This window comes from Erpetoichthys calabaricus, chromosome 4 (genome assembly GCF_900747795.2).
Source record: "Erpetoichthys calabaricus chromosome 4, fErpCal1.3, whole genome shotgun sequence".
NCBI lineage: Eukaryota > Metazoa > Chordata > Cladistia > Polypteriformes > Polypteridae > Erpetoichthys > Erpetoichthys calabaricus.
In genome coordinates, this window is record NC_041397.2 from 257,396,869 (window position 1) to 257,414,278 (window position 17,410).

Genomic DNA, 17,410 nt, shown 5'->3' on the forward strand with positions numbered 1-17,410 from the left:
CATGAAGGCTCACATTGCTGTATACCTCAAGTAAATTCAAAATGGTCTTTTTGTATCAAATTCATAAGAGACACAGGTAATGGCCGAAAGAAACTGAATTAAATGCCCAAGACTGCTGAATCTTTAATCAAGACTGAATTTTTTTAATTTGAGATGATCTCATTGATTACTTCTATACAAAAAAAAATGAAACTATAGATCAACAAAAATGTAGGAAAGAAAAATTTTCCTCAGATTGCACTTTGCACTAGTGATGTTGCAGATTCAACAACAACTGTATGTTCTTTAGTTCATTGTAAAGAACACTGTGTTTTACATAAGAAATTTGACAAATGAGAGGCAACCATTCAATCCATCAGGCTTGTTTATTTGCTAATGGCAAAGATGTCACTGTTTCCCTTCCAGATAATTCTTAAAAGTTGTCAAGGTTTCTTCCTCAACTGCAAGGCTCAATAGTTTGTTCCAGAGTACCACAATTCTTTGTGTAAAGAAATGCTTCCTGACTTCAGTCCTAAATGCACTTACCCTTAATTTCCACTGCTGTCTCAGAGTACATGATTCACCCTTAAACTGAAAGAATTCTGTTGGATCTTTATCACTGCCTTTGAGGAGTTTGAAAACCTGGAATAGGTTCCCACACTGCCTCCTCTGCTTGAGACGGAACAGGTTTGATTTTCTGATCCTTAAGTCCTGGGATGCACCTTATTGTTTTCCTCTGCACAGCTTCAGGTGCTGCTATGTCTTTCTTGTACCGTGGTGACCAGAACTGCACACAGTGTTGATTTATATTCAACAGTTTTAAAAATATAACTTAACATTTTATTTGCCTTTTTAAATTGCTTCTGTGTTCTGATTAATAAAAATGTGTCAATATTAACTCCTAAATCCTTTTCAGAGGTTGCTTCCTGTATGTCAGTATCTCCCATCTTGTACAGTTTTTTATAATTGACATTCCTTTTGCCTATGTGTAGCACTTTCCTACATTAAAATCCATTTTCCAAATGTTCTTCTAGTTCTGAAGCTTAATAATAATTCTGAAGCTTGGTCCAAATTTATCGGAAAAGTTTTTGCTGCTCCCCAGTGTCTGCCATTGCTTCACTTTTAGTATCATCAGAAAATTTCACAAGTTTACTAACTATACCAGAATTAATTTCATTAATATAAATCAGAAAAAGTAATGGTCCAAAGACAGACCCCTGAAGGACTCCACTGATGACCTCACTCCATGTGGAACATTCTCCTCTTATCCGTACTCCTCATCTCCTGCTGGTTAACCAACTTGAGATCCACACATTATTCAGATAAGCAAGCAGACCTGATCTGGTGAGCACTGAGTAGAGGTAACTTTGATATTTGCAGGAATTGATAATGTGAATTTACGTTTTTTGTAATTTACATTAAGAAATTGGACTCTGTAATATTCCACTTTTCCAGTAGCACACCAGGCTCCTCTAAGTCCCTGAAGTCACTTTTTTTAACACATTTTAAATACTCACTGCATTGATCCTTTTGCATTGATCTTTTGTGTTTTTTTTTTTTTCCAATTTCAGTTTATTCAGTGTATCAGGTCAAAACAGAAAGAGGAATAGTATTTTTTGTGTTTTAGTCGAAATAGAAGGATAAAAAAATCAGTCAGTTAAAAGTTTAACAAAACTAATTGTGAGTCAGGAGAAAAGTAATGAGCCCTAGGAAAGCTGGTGCCATGTTGTGTCTATTCAATTATGCATTTTACAACTGCAAGAGGAGAATGTGGTTTACAGTTGTAAATCGTATTAATCCCTGCCTGTCACAGATTGAGCAGTAGACTGGCTTTCTAATCACTTCTGAGAATTTAATTGCAAGATCATGGTCCTAGTGCTGCTGCTTTTTAAATCTCTATGTAATTACTATTTTTGTTTTGTTGTGATTCTTGGAGAGCTATCTAAATGGAGAACACTGATGTATACAGAAATTTAAATCTCTAAAGGTTTTGAATCACTGCATTTTTCAGTTATTAAATATTATACACATTATATTTTAATAAATGAGGAAACATGCTTTTTTTAAATGTAGCCACTGACTGTTTTGATGCAGCATTAAAGTGTTCTGCGTTGTTACCAAATGCTCAGTGATTTCTTATTCAAACTGAAACAGTTTGTGTATAAAGGTGCACCATTAAAGACTCGCTTCAAAGAACCAGAGACCACCAGTAGGACAGCTGAGAGTCTGCGTACTGGAAACCCCTCTCTGTTCTAGATGTCAACAAAGCAATTTCTTATTCCAAACAAATACACATATATGTACTCCAAAAGCTTTACTGTAAATAATAAGTTTTACATTGAAAGGGTGTAGGGGATTCTAAACATACAAGGGGGCTTCACCCCCTGCTCGCTTCGCTCACCTACCCCCAGCGTTTTGAACCCGTGCCCGCTGGGCAGCCGTAGTTTCAGACGCGCGTTTTAGGAGCTTGCGTTGTTTTGAACCCGTGCTTGCCCTGCTTCTGCAGTTTGAGACGCGCGTTGTAGGCGTATATCCGTCAGTCGAGCTCGTTCGGTTTGAACCCGTGCCTGCTTTGCCTCCGCAGTTTCAGACGGTGGGTCGCGTTCGGCATTTTGTACGATCCCAAGCAGCACATTATTCCTAACTTCACTCCGCAGTAGTGCCACGCACAATATGGCGGTGACGCCTGCACCCTCACTACGCAGTAGTGCCACTCACAATATGGCGGCAATGCCTACGCCTTCCGTATTGTGTCGGGTTTTACCATGCTGTGTAGGCGCCTTTGCCTTTCGTACTTTCCCGCGCCTTCCGACGCGCGATGTAGGTGCCTGCACCTTCTGGGTCTGCCTCCGCTGTGTGGTGTGGACGTTTAACTGTCGTGTTTTCTGCCTTTATATTCTGTATCTCGCTGTGCATGTGTTTCGTGCCTAGGTTTTTTTGAAGCTGTTGCATTCCAGTTTTCATCATCTGTAACCTGCTCTCCATGTGTTTGGCCCCGTTCTTTAACCTCTTTATGCCGTTTTACTTTGTTTCCTACTCTGTCTTTTATTTCTGACCTCACTTTATCCTGCTTGCGGCATGTCAGACGGTTCGTAGTCTCTCCCGTTTCGCTCTGGGGAGGGGGGCTTTGTGTGGCGCCTGCGCACTATGTCTCCTGCGTCCATGGGCAGGTCCCTGCGTCCATATCCGGTTTACCATTCTCGGTTAGTAATATGGATTCATGTTGACTCTTTTAATTCTTCCTTCCTTGGAATGTGTATATTGGACCAGACAGGAAGATCTGGTGTAAATTAAGTATAAAATAGTCATTATTCTAAGGTTTATGTGACTGTGAGGTCTAGGTAGGGGTGGGCGGTATGACCAAAATTCTATATCACAGTATTTTTCTAAATTATCCCGGTTTCACGGTATTTGACGGTATTTTTTTCCCATGCATGAGTGGATGTTAACCACATTTTCCACTGAAATTACTGCAGTAGACTGGCTATTCCACTGTCATGAGAATTGTACATTGTACAAAAAAAATTTTAATGTGCACACAAGTATTAATACAGGTTTGCATGGCCCCATAAAGTGATAGTTTTCAAGTGGGTGGCACTAATGAAGAGAAGGAATCACATTGCATGACAGTTGCAGTCAAAATATAGAACCTTTTTATTGAACAAATTTTGCAAAAACTTAAACTAAAATTTTGACAACATATTTTCAACCATCCAAAGAGGCATTTAGACTTAGTAAAATATCCAGAGGTGCTTGTCAAAAGATGTATTGCACTGAACATGTCTTAGAAAAGGAATAAACAGTAAATATTTTTTGTAAACCAACTACACTTTCTGTTAATGTTAACCATCTCTGTCCACTGACACATTAAAGTGACTTTTTAAACAGATTTACCATCATTAAACTGCATAATATTTAAACTAATAAATCCATCCATTATCCAACCCGCTGAATCCGAACACAGGGTCATGGGGGTCTGCTGGAGCCAATCCCAGCCAACACAGGGCACAAGGCAGGAACCAGTCCCGGGCAGGGTGCCAACCCACCGCAGTAAACTAATAAATAATAACAATAAAATAAATAATAGTATTATTACTGATAGTTGCACTATTACTTCAAGACTTCAAGCCCAGGTGCATTACACAGTATTCACCAAATTAAAATAAAATAAAACAAGTGCAACTTGGTGATGATATCTTTACCAACTGAATCATCATTTAGGCAAACTGCATTAATATGGACCTTGCTTCAAGGTAAGCTATATACATAAATAATAAAACTGCAACTTGCATTTATAATGCTATTTGTGGTATAGCCCTACGGAATCATATTAGGGCCACAGTGAAGAAAAAAAAATACAGACACGGAAGAAAAAAACAAACTATATGTCGAGAATAAAGCTGACATGTTGATTTTATTCTTGACATTTCCACTTTAATTTTGACGCTTATGTCGAGATTAAAGTCAACATTTCCACTTTATTCTCATAGTTTATTTTATAATTAAAATAGAATGTCATAAACTAAACTTCATCCTAAAATCAATGTTTAATTTACTAGATTTTCTCAAACCCCATCATAAGTTAATGTAGCACATTAAATGCTTTGTGTTAAGTGTTCTCCGACCCAGTTGTTAATCACTACGCTTCTTAAACTGACTTCCTCCGCACTAAGAGGAGACAGCGATCACCGCACAGAATCCGTTCACTTCATGATATTCCTGCTCTCTGAAAATTTAGAATGCTAAGATAAATACTTGATATCATTTTTATGATGAAATGCATTAAAGCAGGTATTAAACATGCACGGTAGTGAGGCGGTAGTGCTGCTCCCTCGCAGTAAGGGGTCCCCAGGTGTACATTCAGTGCAGAGAACTTTATGGCAGGTGTGACGAGGCTCCAAAAAACTGGATGTATGAATAGCTATCGCACAGGTTTAACTTAAATATTGTGTAAATGTTGGGTTTGTGATCTGGTGGTCGAACACAGAATTCAATGGATGTTCTTCTTCTTTATTGCACACGTGCTGTCTGTCTGATGTACCAAAACTCCAGTTCCTATCCTTCCTTTTTCTTTCACCACATAACCAATCGCCACAAGATAAACATCTTTGTGAAATTAAAACTAGTTATAAACTTAGCCCACAGAGTGTTCAGAACTTTAAAAATATCTTCGTTATACATGTTTAATTATGTCATCCATTCAGGGTTGTGCCCATCCCAGCAAGCATTGTGTGCAAGGCAGGAACAAATCCTGAACGAGTCACCAGCACATCGCAAGGTGAAACGAGCAAAACATACACTAGCAGGGTCAATATAAAAGAACAAAACCCCACATACTACATGACTTTGAAAGGAAACTGAAGCACGCCGAGTAAACCCACCAGAAAAACATGCAAATTCAAGGCAGGGTACACCCGAGACACCTTTGCTTTGAGGCAGCAGTGCAACTTCCACGCTGCCTTGCCCCCACATGATTAATGCATGCTTTAATGCATTTCATCATGAAAATTATATCAAGAAGAGAGAGCAGGAATATCATGAAGTGAATGTATTCTGTGCGGCAATCGCTGCAGACGCCTCCTCAGTACAAGAGGAAGTCAGTTTAAGTAGCACGTACCGATTTAACATGGCGCGGGGAACACAACACAAAGCATTTAATGTGCTATATAACTTATGACGGGGTTTGAGAAAATCTAGTAAATTAAATATTCATTTTACGATGAAGTTTAGTTTACGATGTTCTACTTAAATGACAAATTACGAGAATAAAGTCAACATGTCCACTTTAATCTTGACATAAACGGCGAGAATAAAGTAGAAATGTCGAGAATAAAGTCAACATGTCATCACACTATTACACAGTACCCAGGTACATTACACTGTATTGAAAAAAAATAAAACAAGTACAACTTGGCTTGCAGTATTATCCAGTAGTATAGAAACAGTATTTACACATTTGAACATAATGGTCCACATCCGACCTTTTAAAACCAAAGTATCTCCAGGCAACAGCCATGACTCCTTTTTTTTCGGCAAAAGTTCTTCTGTGTCATCATGTTCAACTTTATCATCAGCTACAGCTTCAGTTTCAGAATGTTCTCTGTCCATTTTCACCGCGCAATACCTACACTACCACTACCTATTTAGCGGTGTAGCAGTGAACAAGAGTCCCCGTGCAACACCTCTGTGATTAGCGGTGTAGCAGTGAAAATCGTTTAGGCAATTTAAACCGGTGTTGTGGTATAAGGAAAATCCATATCATAACAAAAATAAAAAAACGGTTTTTGGTATGAACCGGTATACCACCCAGCACTAGGTCTAGGTTCAGAAATGTATGAGACTGGAAAAAGAAATGGTTAAAACAGTTAACATGGAGCAAATGCTTTTACTAAGTTCAATCATCCATTAACTTTGCATACTGTATTACAAAAGCAAATAGAGAGAGTATAGAATAGAAGAGGCAGAGGCAGAACAGCATTGTCTTACACTATTGCCAAGTACAAAAATGTTGTAATTTTGGTTCAATTTTAAACTTCAGCAGTAGAACTCTGTGTCTAATCCATGTTTTTGATGACAAGACTGAAACAAGCTGCCTAATTATGTTGTTAAAACAGACACCTTCATGTCATTTAAGCCCAAACAAGTGGCAATTTAGTTAGATGCAATAAATAATTTTGATTTATATCAATATTTATGAGTAAAACCCCCACAACAGAAAAGCCAGATAACCGAAAATCTCAAATAAGGATGTGATGGATTTGATTGAAATTTGGCGATGTTAATGAAAAAAAAATTAGTTGACAGTTTTTTTTTTTCTTCAATGTTTGTCAGTAATAATGCTGTAGTGACTGAGGTATTTTTAGGCAGCGTGCCCTTTTTTGTTGTGATCACACAAATTAATGCCACAAGCAAAACAGCACCACTATACAAGCATCAGCTGTAATCGTGAAGAGAAATGGGGTTGGTTGAGAAGAGCAGAACTAAGGTGTCCCCTTGGAGGTCAGACCACAATGTACCACAACTCTGATTCGCAAACCAGAAACAGAGAACTACTGGTATGGCATACCATCCAACTTGGCCAGCATATAACACAATGAGGAACAACAACAGCATGTTTAAGCACTTGCATGGGTCACTAAAGGGGTCCCCGATGGATATAATATAGAGGAGGTGGATGTTGTACATAGTACAGGTTTTTTTTAACCTGGTTTTTTTTTATCTGTGCAGTGCTTAGAACATTCATTTCATTGCATTGGCCACGTAAATGTGCAGCCAGTAAACATCAATGCTGTATGTAATAAGTTAAAGGAATACAAGATTCAATGTATACTGGTTTTGATCAAAACCCTCCAAACCTTTTTTAATGGTTCAAGATTATAGATCAAAGCATTATATTATGATCTGACAGAAGCCACACTTTTTTACAGGATCAGCTATGTGGTGAAATTATATTTATACTCACAATTCCCATTATTCCTACTAATTTCCTGTTTGAATTTAAAAAAAACAAAACACAGTTTCCTCTAAAATTGTGTTTTGCAGTGAACTATCAACAAATAATAAGTCACGAGGAAAGCAAAAGTTTATATATAGCAGGAATATTTCACTCATGTGCAATTGTATGTAGCATGCTGAAGAGAAAGAAGCTCGATTGAACTAATAATATTAGCCTCAGGGTGGTGGGGACATTAAATATTGTATGCAGAAAAGTATTCAGTTAACTAAATATATGTCTGATTAACCCTGGCACTATATCTGTGACCCATTGTCTTAGGAAGCTGCTTGGACGAAGCCGAGTAACACATATATAGGCCACGAGTAACACATATATAGGCCAAAGCCGCACAATCCTCCAGTATCCTGCGCTTGGTACCTGTGATGCGTATGCGTTTAGTTTGGCTGTAATTTTGCCAGGCCTTACTGTATAAGTATTCTGTTAGGAAGCTGTCCAGATCTACCAGTGTGAGTGGTTACTGATTTTTGTTTTGTTTCTTTACTTTTAAGATGTTGTCCTCTTTAAGACAGTTATTCTATTTCTTTTTTCATTGTTTTTTCAGCTGGGTCTCTGAATGTCTCTTTTCTTTTATACACAGCATTGATGGATCAATAAAATATGCAACAAGCGGCTGACTGTGAGTTTTACAAAAATGAGAATGTATTTTCTGATGCATGGCACATATTTTTTATTCTATCTTCTTCTTGATTTGTATCTACATTGAGGAAAAAAATAGTGCACTAGAAATGCTGCAGACTGCATTCATTGTGGTGTAATATATAGCAGTTGTTGGCCCAATTAATTTCTGATCATGGTGTATTTTACATCAAGTCTCAAAACTGCAGGGCCTGACAGGAGTATTGCAAAATTTGCATTTTCTGTCGGATTTGCTATTTTTCTTCCAAGAAATCAATTTTATTGTAGGGACAATGTTTCACTAACACTATATATTTATTTGTCAAGGACTAAAGTAACATTCGAGATGCTAGTGCTATTCCGTACTTCAGTGGAATGTTAATTTTGCCTGATTTTTTTACTTTTTCATTTAAGGCAACAATTTATTCTCTTTATTAAGAAAATGTTGCAGTGTTGGTTTTTAAGATGAAACTTTGTGACCTTTGCCATGTACTTTCGTTGCAGTGCATTTCTAATTTATAAGAAATTTTTCAAGCTCCTGCAGTAACTGGTAAAAAGACCAGAGAGGTTCAGCAATTAGTCCTTTTCTGTAAGAGGTGTGGTGCATGGAGTTGGAGTTTGACTTCAGTCCCACTGAAACAGTCTTTTATTTTCTAGTATAATTCTAATTTTCTGTTATTGGAGTTTATATCAAAGATAATTTTAATTGGCATCAAATGCATTTGTCTAATGGTACCATTCCCCACCAACACTCACTGCTGAGAAGAATTCTTCATTTGTTTACTGCATCTGGACAACAAGAATTTAATTATTGCATTGGCACTGCAAACAAACTGCTAATTCCAGGCCTGCAATGTCACAATACGTAATAAAAATGTCATTGTCACAGCCACCTGATCAAAGTACTCGGCACAGACCTTTGATGTTGGGAAAGATTTAGATGCACCATTAGTTGATGAGACCTGCTGCATCAAATCTTCTATGAGGGCACATTATAAGAATAATACATTTATCACATTTATGGACTGTAAACTGTCTGGGAGATGTTGGGCATTCATATGTCCTTGCAACCCATTGAGGTTTACTTTCTCCAGCTGTAGTTTTTGTTTTCTCTTCTCCTGGGCCATCTGACCATAGCATGGAACTTCAACTGTTACCATTATAACTATTAGTAACTTGCCCATAGTTAGCAGTAATTCAAGTTATGCTTAATTCTATTAAGGACTCTTCCATTTTTATTTAATTTGTTTTTTTTTCTTTGCAATTGTATCTTTGAGCTTTGAGCTAAACATTTTGCACAAATGTGTGTTTTGTAAGTAAAAATGTGAAATGCTAAATGTAAAGTCACAGGCAAAGATTTCTATTATCTGTCATATTTTTATGTTTTTGCAAAGAAACTGGATTGTAAACATAAAACATTTTTTTTTATTATTTTATATTTTACCCTTTGTTGATGTGCTTAATACCATGATACATGATACACACACATAATACATAATACATGTACACAGTATAATACATAATCAGTAAATGAGGGTACATCCACAATACACTTTATAAAGCACAGAATAATACAGTTCAAAGCAATGAGGGGAGCAAAGTCCAGTACAAGAGAACTGCGACAGCTCGATAAATTACAGTAAAATAACCAGCCACTGGGGAGATGCTGCAATCCTAAACTGTAGACGAGAAATACGGTACGAGTTTTTTAGCGAAACATTTCCTGTGGATACCTTTTAGCCGTTATTATAGTTCCATTGTGTTTGGAAACATGTGTAACGTGTTTAGTTTACTATCATTCCTTTTCACAAAAATGGCAATCCTTTCCTTTAATTGCTTTGTGTGCATACAGAGTACAAATCAGCAGTGACCTCATGTATCTCTCAAAATACTTACCAGAAATCCATGGAAGCACAATGCACTGAATTGTGAAGGAGAGAGGCCACAAGTGGCAACTTCAGGAATCTTCGTAATGTTCATAGCACATAATTACTGGAAACGCCTGGGATCTCGTTTAAAAAACTGTGTGTGAAGTCAACCCTGCAAATATGCATACGGCAAAAAGAGGAAAATGCATAAAGAATCAGATTATAAAACTTTGTGTGCACACATTTGTATGCAATTTGCCTTTTTAAATAACAATCGTCCTGTAAATTTGCATATGTGAACGCACTTCGAACCCTGCCCCAGAGCCATCATGAAAGAAACATATATGGAGCATGCTAATCAACCACATACGTAAATAATGAACAGATTTACCTGTAAGGTGAGACAATGGCATCAAAAAAAAGAGATGCAAAAACTTTGAAGATTGAGAAATAGAAGTTCTTGTCCCTGACGTAAAGGCACACAAAGAACTTTTATTTAGTAGTTTAAGTGCAGGTGTCACTAACAAGCACAAAAATGTTGAATGACACCATGTTAGTGCTGCCATGAATGTGATGAGTTCTACTGCCCATGCCCGAAATAAAATAGAACAAAATAATAAATAATAAGGGACGACTTCAAGATAGAGGTGAAGAAGTATATTGCTCTTCACTGGAAGAGTGTGAGTGCAACTAGAAGGGAAAAAACACATCTGGGCTCTCTGATTTTGATCTGTGAGTGGTATCAGTAATCGGGGATGCCTTAATATGTGGCATTATTTCAGAGCGTATAGAGGTGGTAGATGAGAGAGCTGCAGAGCAACGAGATAAAACATTTAATGTATGCCTTATAGTGAAATAACCATGCCAGTGCAACATATACATTTGTCAGTAGGTTGGTCATGGGGTGCAAGATTGTTGTCTTGTACCATGCTATGTAGCAGAGTGCATGCAATCACGATGCTGCAGACATTTCTGGGCTGGTACAGTATAGTGGCCTTCCTTCTGACACAACCGATCACTGCCTCCTACATTTAAGGAGTCCTGTAGTGCGCTCCACAGCTTGAGCATAAATAGGCTGCTGGGCGTGAGATTTAAAACTTTTTGTATGCACGGAGTGCATCACACCTGCATATTTACTTGATGCAGTTATTGACAACAAGGGATTGTATTGGCTTCTAAATTCTGAGTAGTAAGCCGAGGTAAAGCAAAAAAGTGCTTAGGCATAATTGATCTTCTTAAAAGTTAAATAAAAGAGTATATCATATTCATCATTTTTGAGATTTAATATGTTTGTCTCGTCAGTGCATATTAGAATTACAGCTCAGTGATCTGAATTATGCACGTGAGTCATCATTTTGCTGGTTTGGTTGCATTTCCCTACTTTGTCAAGGGTGTCATCATTTCCCACTTTTTGCAAAATGTAGCAGATACATTAGTCAGAGTTGCCAAAAATATACGCAGGTTTCCTGTCAAGTCTTCTTTTATAAATCCCGACAATTGCTTGCAAAGTTACATATGCACGTCTCATACCTTTTTATGTGTATGCAAGTTCTGTAAACCTGAGCCATAAAGCTAATTGAGCAGTTACTAAGAAATCTGCAATAGAGATTTGGAATAATACAATCGTTGTGTTCCTTACATTTGTTCAAATCAAGTCAGTGGTTGCCTCATTTTGAACCTGTTGTGAGGCAACAGAAAGATAATAAATGTGTGAAAAAGAATTGGAGATGGAGTGGTAGACTCAGTGGTAGACTGCACCCAAGATGTGACATTCGCAGCTCAGAGGGGCTGTTGTGCATGTCTATAGGTCTGTTGACAGAAGATCATGAAAATAGTTTGATAAGAGACAAGATTCAGTGAGAAAGTTAAGCTGGTAATCAATTCAGGAGGCACTTTTGAGAGTTCAGTTGTATGAGATAAACAGGCCTATGTACACTTACATTACTGAGACAGACTATGAACCTGCCTGTGGTTGTTGTGCTTTGTGGACAAGGAAAGATACAGGAAGTTCAAAGATTGTTGGGTTTCTAGTTGGGTTTTAGCACAGAAAGAAAAGCAAGCGTGCAATGTAGCAAAAGTAAAACAAAACAGTAGGCAGTGGTGGAATGATAACAGATCACAGTTTTGCAATAGAGCGGGTCTGGCTTGGTGGAGATCTGTCCTGCTATGCTCCACATATGAACTCTGACAGGAAGGGGCAGAGTCAGTCCCAGATAATACTGTTAACCATAATGCCCCCTCCTGTCCGGATGTGGAAGTACATACCCTTGATGAGCCTGGAAAGTGATTCTCCGACACATGCGTGACAACTGCCAGAAGTGACAGTCCTTTAGAGTTGGGTATCCTCAATGTATCAGCACAACATGAAGCCATTCTTGCTGAGTCTAAAATCCAAGGACCAGTAGGATGACACTGAACAGAGCTGGGATACCACAGAAGAAAGGCTGCAGAGAGCTAGTTTGGCCATCAACGAAGAGTGACTGCGCATTCAGGAATACCATGTTCCTGTAAGTTAAGCACAATTCAGTTGTTACTTTCAGGAGAGTCCTGTTGTTGGGAATATCAAATGCTGCAGTGAAGTGGTAAAGTCATCTCAAAAAGAAACCCAACATCATCAGAAAGAAGGAGGTCAGAATAAAGAACAATAATCAGAGAAGAAGAGTTCAAAAAAATGATTGATTGTTAGGTGTTAAATAAATTGGGTGGAAACAATGAATTCTAAGCATGCAACACTGTTTAAAATTTTGGATAAAAGTTAGTGATTGTTGAGGGCTAGTTTGTACATTACAAGGATTACTTTTTCAATCTGTAGGCAGCAAAGAACACACCAGACTGATTGAATGACTGATAAACAAAAAAACATCAGTGCTGTACGGCATGAAGAATTGTGGGCACAGTATCCAGAAAACTGGTATGGAAGGAAAGAGACCTCAGTGGGGGCATAGGTGATGAGAGAAGCAGGTTAAGTGTCAAAATAGAGCAGACTGAAAAGGAACAAGGCAGTAGAGAGGAGTGAGTGTCATTAGTTTTATACTTTTTGAATGATGGAAGCAGCATGATGATTAGTTTAAGGCAGGGGTGCCCAATGCGTCGACCGGTAGATCGGAAAGGTAGTGCAGGTAGATCGCGTTGCATTAAAAAAAAATGTTTTTTAAACGTTAGTCTATTATATATCCTCCCTATGGCATTTGCCACTTGATTGACATACAGGGCGGCCAGTCTGAGATCTCTTTTCTTCTAACACACTGGTCATCCTGCACGCACGATCAAATGCGCGAGCTACTGCAAAACTCCGGCTGTGATCTAGTTAGCCTTCCAGTTTATATCGACTAAAGAAGGGATTTTAAAAAACTGTTTGGGAAAGGTATGGGCTGGATGTGGAATTGGAAGAGGATTTTTTTTTCTCACAATGTCACAATCGAAGTGCGTTTTTCTGATCTGTCAATCTATTATTGCTATTCCAAAGAAGGAAAATGCGGAATGGCACTTTCGAACTGTTCATAAAAACTATGAAACTGACTTCCTTCCAAAAAGCGATCTGAGAAAGAGAAGGGAGAGGAAATTAAAATCACAGTTAATCGGACAGCTGTCATTTTTCACTCGGCTAAATTCAAAAGCAAAGGCAGACACACCAAAGCATCGTTCCGGGTGAGTCACTTGATCATTAAGCATAAGAAGTCCTTCCAAGATGGAGAGATGATAAAAGAGGCCTTCGTTGAGACAGATGGCAAGGGAGAAATTCCTGCTGAGATTTCAAGACCCCTGGCTGGAGTAAAAGGAGTTTCTCCTTGTCATTAAACATGCAGAATACAAGCAACTTAATAATGATCAATGGCCGATAGACATTTTTTTTCCGATCTGACCAACATGCTGAATGAGCCTAATGTACAGCTGCAAGGAAAAGAGAACTCCATGGTCAATATGATTAGCTCAGTTAATGCTTTCAAACGAAAAATGTAACATCTGTCCACAAAGCTGCAGCGCCTTGCTTTGGGGAACATCCAAAACCTTGCGTCAGAGCTGGAGATGCAATGGAAGGCGTGTGCGGAACTTGACAGCATACACTACACAGAGCAGATTGAAAATTGCCTGTCAGACTTTGACAGACGGTTTCAAGACTCAGTTTTACTTGAGCCAATCTCTACATTTAAGTGCTATCCATTTAGGGAAGATGCTAAGGGTGATTCACCCGCATCAAAAATTGCAACACTGTTTCACCTAAAACTCCTCTACAGTGGAGGATGAGAGTTTAAAACTACAGGATGACATTCAGTTGAAGTCTGGGGCTCATGGACAGTTTTGGAACTTACTCACAGGGGAAAAGTACCCAAACATGAGGAAATGTGCTACCTCTCTGACTGTATTATTCGGCTCTACTTATTATATATACTGTAGTGACCATAAATGTATTGAATTGTTATTGTGCCATAAAGTTTATTCAGTTATGCAAGGTACGACAACACATATTTTATGTATAAAGTACAGTATACTCAGTGTATATACAGTTAGGTCCATAAATATTTGGACAGAGACAACTTTTTTCTAATTTTGGTTCTGTACATTACCACAATGAATTTTAAATGAAACAACTCAGATGCAGTTGAAGTGCAGGCTTTCAGCTTTAATTCAGTGGGGTGAACAAAACGATTGCATAAAAATGTGAGGGAACTAAAGCATTTTTTTAACACAATCCCTTCATTTCAGGGGCACTCTGCACTTCAACTACATCTGAGTTGTTTCATTTAAATTTCATTGTGGTAATGTACAGAACCAAAATTAGAGAAACGTTGTCTCTGTCCAAATATGTATGGACCTAACTGTATATATAAAGTAGGTATAGCAAAAATCTCTCACACAAAGCCTCGTGTGCATGTGTGCCATGCAGTACCATGCATCTGAAACTCCAACGTGCAGTATATTTAATTCACTTTGGCTTTTTAAATATTTGCCAGTTGTACACAACAGTAGAGTTTTATCCTCTTTTTTTTCAAAATCTTTTATCAATCTGTTTATATTTTGTACCATTTTCAGTGAACCTCTTAGCAAGAGGTATGCACCGAAAACACACATAGAATGTGTTTGTGTGTCCTCACAGGTGGCGCAGTGGTAGTGCTGCTGCTTTGCAGTAAGGAGACTGTGGAAGATTGTGGGTTCGCTTCCCGGTTCCTTCCTGTGTGGATAGTGCTTTGAGTACTGAGAAAAGCGCTATATAAATGTAATGAATTATTATTATTATTATTATTATTATTTGTCTTGAGACGTGTGCTTAGTATTAAATTGTTCTCCATAAGACCTGACATCTCTGTTCTGTGTTGCGGAGTTTATACAAGATTATTATGTTTGAAGTTTGTAACTGCCATGGGCTCTCATTTTATACCAAAATATAGAACTTTAGAAGCTGTTTTTGTCTCTTCTAACTGTAGGACTTGTAGTCACTGAGCAGCAGTGGCATTTTGTTAAAGGTGAAAGTTAACATTTTTATTGGATTTTTATCCCAGATGTTTTCTGCCATACTTACTCTTTCTCTGTCCCTGACATTTGGTCTGTCATCTGCATTATAATGCAAGAAAGATTTTTAAAAATACAGATCACTTAGCCAAAATATAGGCTCAAACTCCAAATGGCAATGTGCTAGTATATTAATTTAAAAAAAAATACTCTGTTTGGATTACACAAGGATGGATGACATTCATTTATATAAGTGAACATCGCCTAACACTTGCCTAGTAAGGGAAAAAAGTTAATAGACTTTAGTCCTTAGACCAGAATTTAATTCACATTTATTCTTTAGATAGTTCCAAAAAGAGAAAATTATTTGTGATATAAGTATCAAGTAATAAATGTCTGTATATGAATTTTCACCTCTTTGTGCTGTGCCTGCAAACTCTCTGTAAAGCTTGAACATTGGCCTTGCACATGCAGAGAAATTAGGACATCTTCCTATGAGTTGCTGATGATGTTTGTGTTTTCTGTTCATTTTCTCTGTTGCCTCAGTGCCTTAAATAAATGCAAGAATAAAATGGCAACGAGAGTAATACTTTATTTAACTGTAGACAACGCAAATGTATGACCTCCATATTCATTGATCTTGCAAATGCAAGGCCAGGATTATCCATCCATCCATCCATTTTCCAACCCGCTGAATCCGAACACAGGGTCACGGGGGTCAGCTGGAGCCAATCCCAGCCAACACAGGGCACAAGGTAGGAACCAATCCTGGGCAGGGTGCCAACCCACCGCAGAGGCCAGGATTAGTCCAGCAAAAAAGTAAGCACTACACAAGAAATGTACAAATCATACAAAAATAAAACTAATTATTTGAAAAGTCGTTTGAAAACTTTACTCATCCAGCTTTTTGCTAATCCATCCAGAGCGATGATTTTATTTTAGTTTATCAACTTGTGCAGCATGAGCTCTCATCATTCTAGGACTAGAACAAGTTATCATGGATAAGTGAAATTGTAACTTACACTTGTATTTAGCAGAAAAGAGTAAAGGAAAAATCTTTTTTTTTCTTTCTCTCAGAATCTATATATATAATTCACTAAGCCGGGAGACAAGTAGCCACCCATGGAAAGCACGCCGGAAGGGGCGTGGATTCACTAAACCGCCGACAAGTAAGACGCCAATGGCGCACGCAGGAAGGAGCCACGGCCACCAACTCTTAGACCATTGGATACGACGAAAAAATCACAGAACCACGCCCACCAACTCGGACGGGACGCCTCGGAAAACATACCGTCATTTCTGTTTGTCTGTGCCACAGTCCACTTGCAGCTCTGAGCCACGTTGACTTTTCATTAGTCAACCTCAGTGGAACCTTGGTTCACACAGAGGCAGCGCCAGAGAGAGACAGAGGCACGCACAGGCAGCGCGAGAGAGAGAGCCGCGCACACACACAGAGGCAACGCCAGAGAGAGACAGAGGCACACACAGGCAGCGCAAGAGAGAGCCGCGCAATCCTTTAAAACTGAAGTTAAAACACAATGAAGGAAGCAGTCTTTAAAAACCAATAAACCCTGTGCCTCTTTTTCATTAGCGTCTCACCTGCTTCAGGCCCTGCTACTCTCTCTGCAGCTGACCTTCTCTGTGCCTGACTCCACTACTGTCAATCGCCTGATTAAAAATGGCCTTTTGAAGGGGAGCTATGGACCCGCTATACCACAGAAACACATTGCCTTCGAGCCTGCTCTCGCTCACTCTAACGTACCGGTTTTCTCTCTCTCTCCTCACTCGCTCACACACTGCACACGGGAGAAATGCCCGAAGCACGAGTCTACCCAGAAACCGTTTCAGCCACACTTCCACGCCCCTCGCTACACTGTGAGTGCGATGATTATTTATTTAAAAATGGGCTTTTGAAGGGGAGCTGTGGACCCGCTATACCACAGGATCACCTGTGACATTGCCTTCACATTGTTTTCCTTTTATT

At 38.6% G+C, this 17,410-nt stretch overlaps 1 protein-coding gene across 5 annotated transcripts in view; it reads left to right on the forward strand.

Annotated features, from left to right (window-relative positions):
- The window catches only part of nck2b (NCK adaptor protein 2b), a 401,664-nt gene that overhangs the window by 246,929 nt on the left and 137,325 nt on the right, over nt 1-17,410 (forward strand). Inside the window, exon 2 of one of the 5 annotated variants that reach the window (XM_051926799.1) lies at nt 8,037-8,111. The exons of 3 other annotated variants lie outside the window; for them this stretch is intronic. The gene's annotated coding sequence lies outside the window, so the exon portion shown is untranslated. The remainder of the gene's footprint in view (nt 1-8,036; nt 8,112-17,410) is intronic. One more of the 5 variants, XM_051926798.1, reaches the window with a different exon arrangement.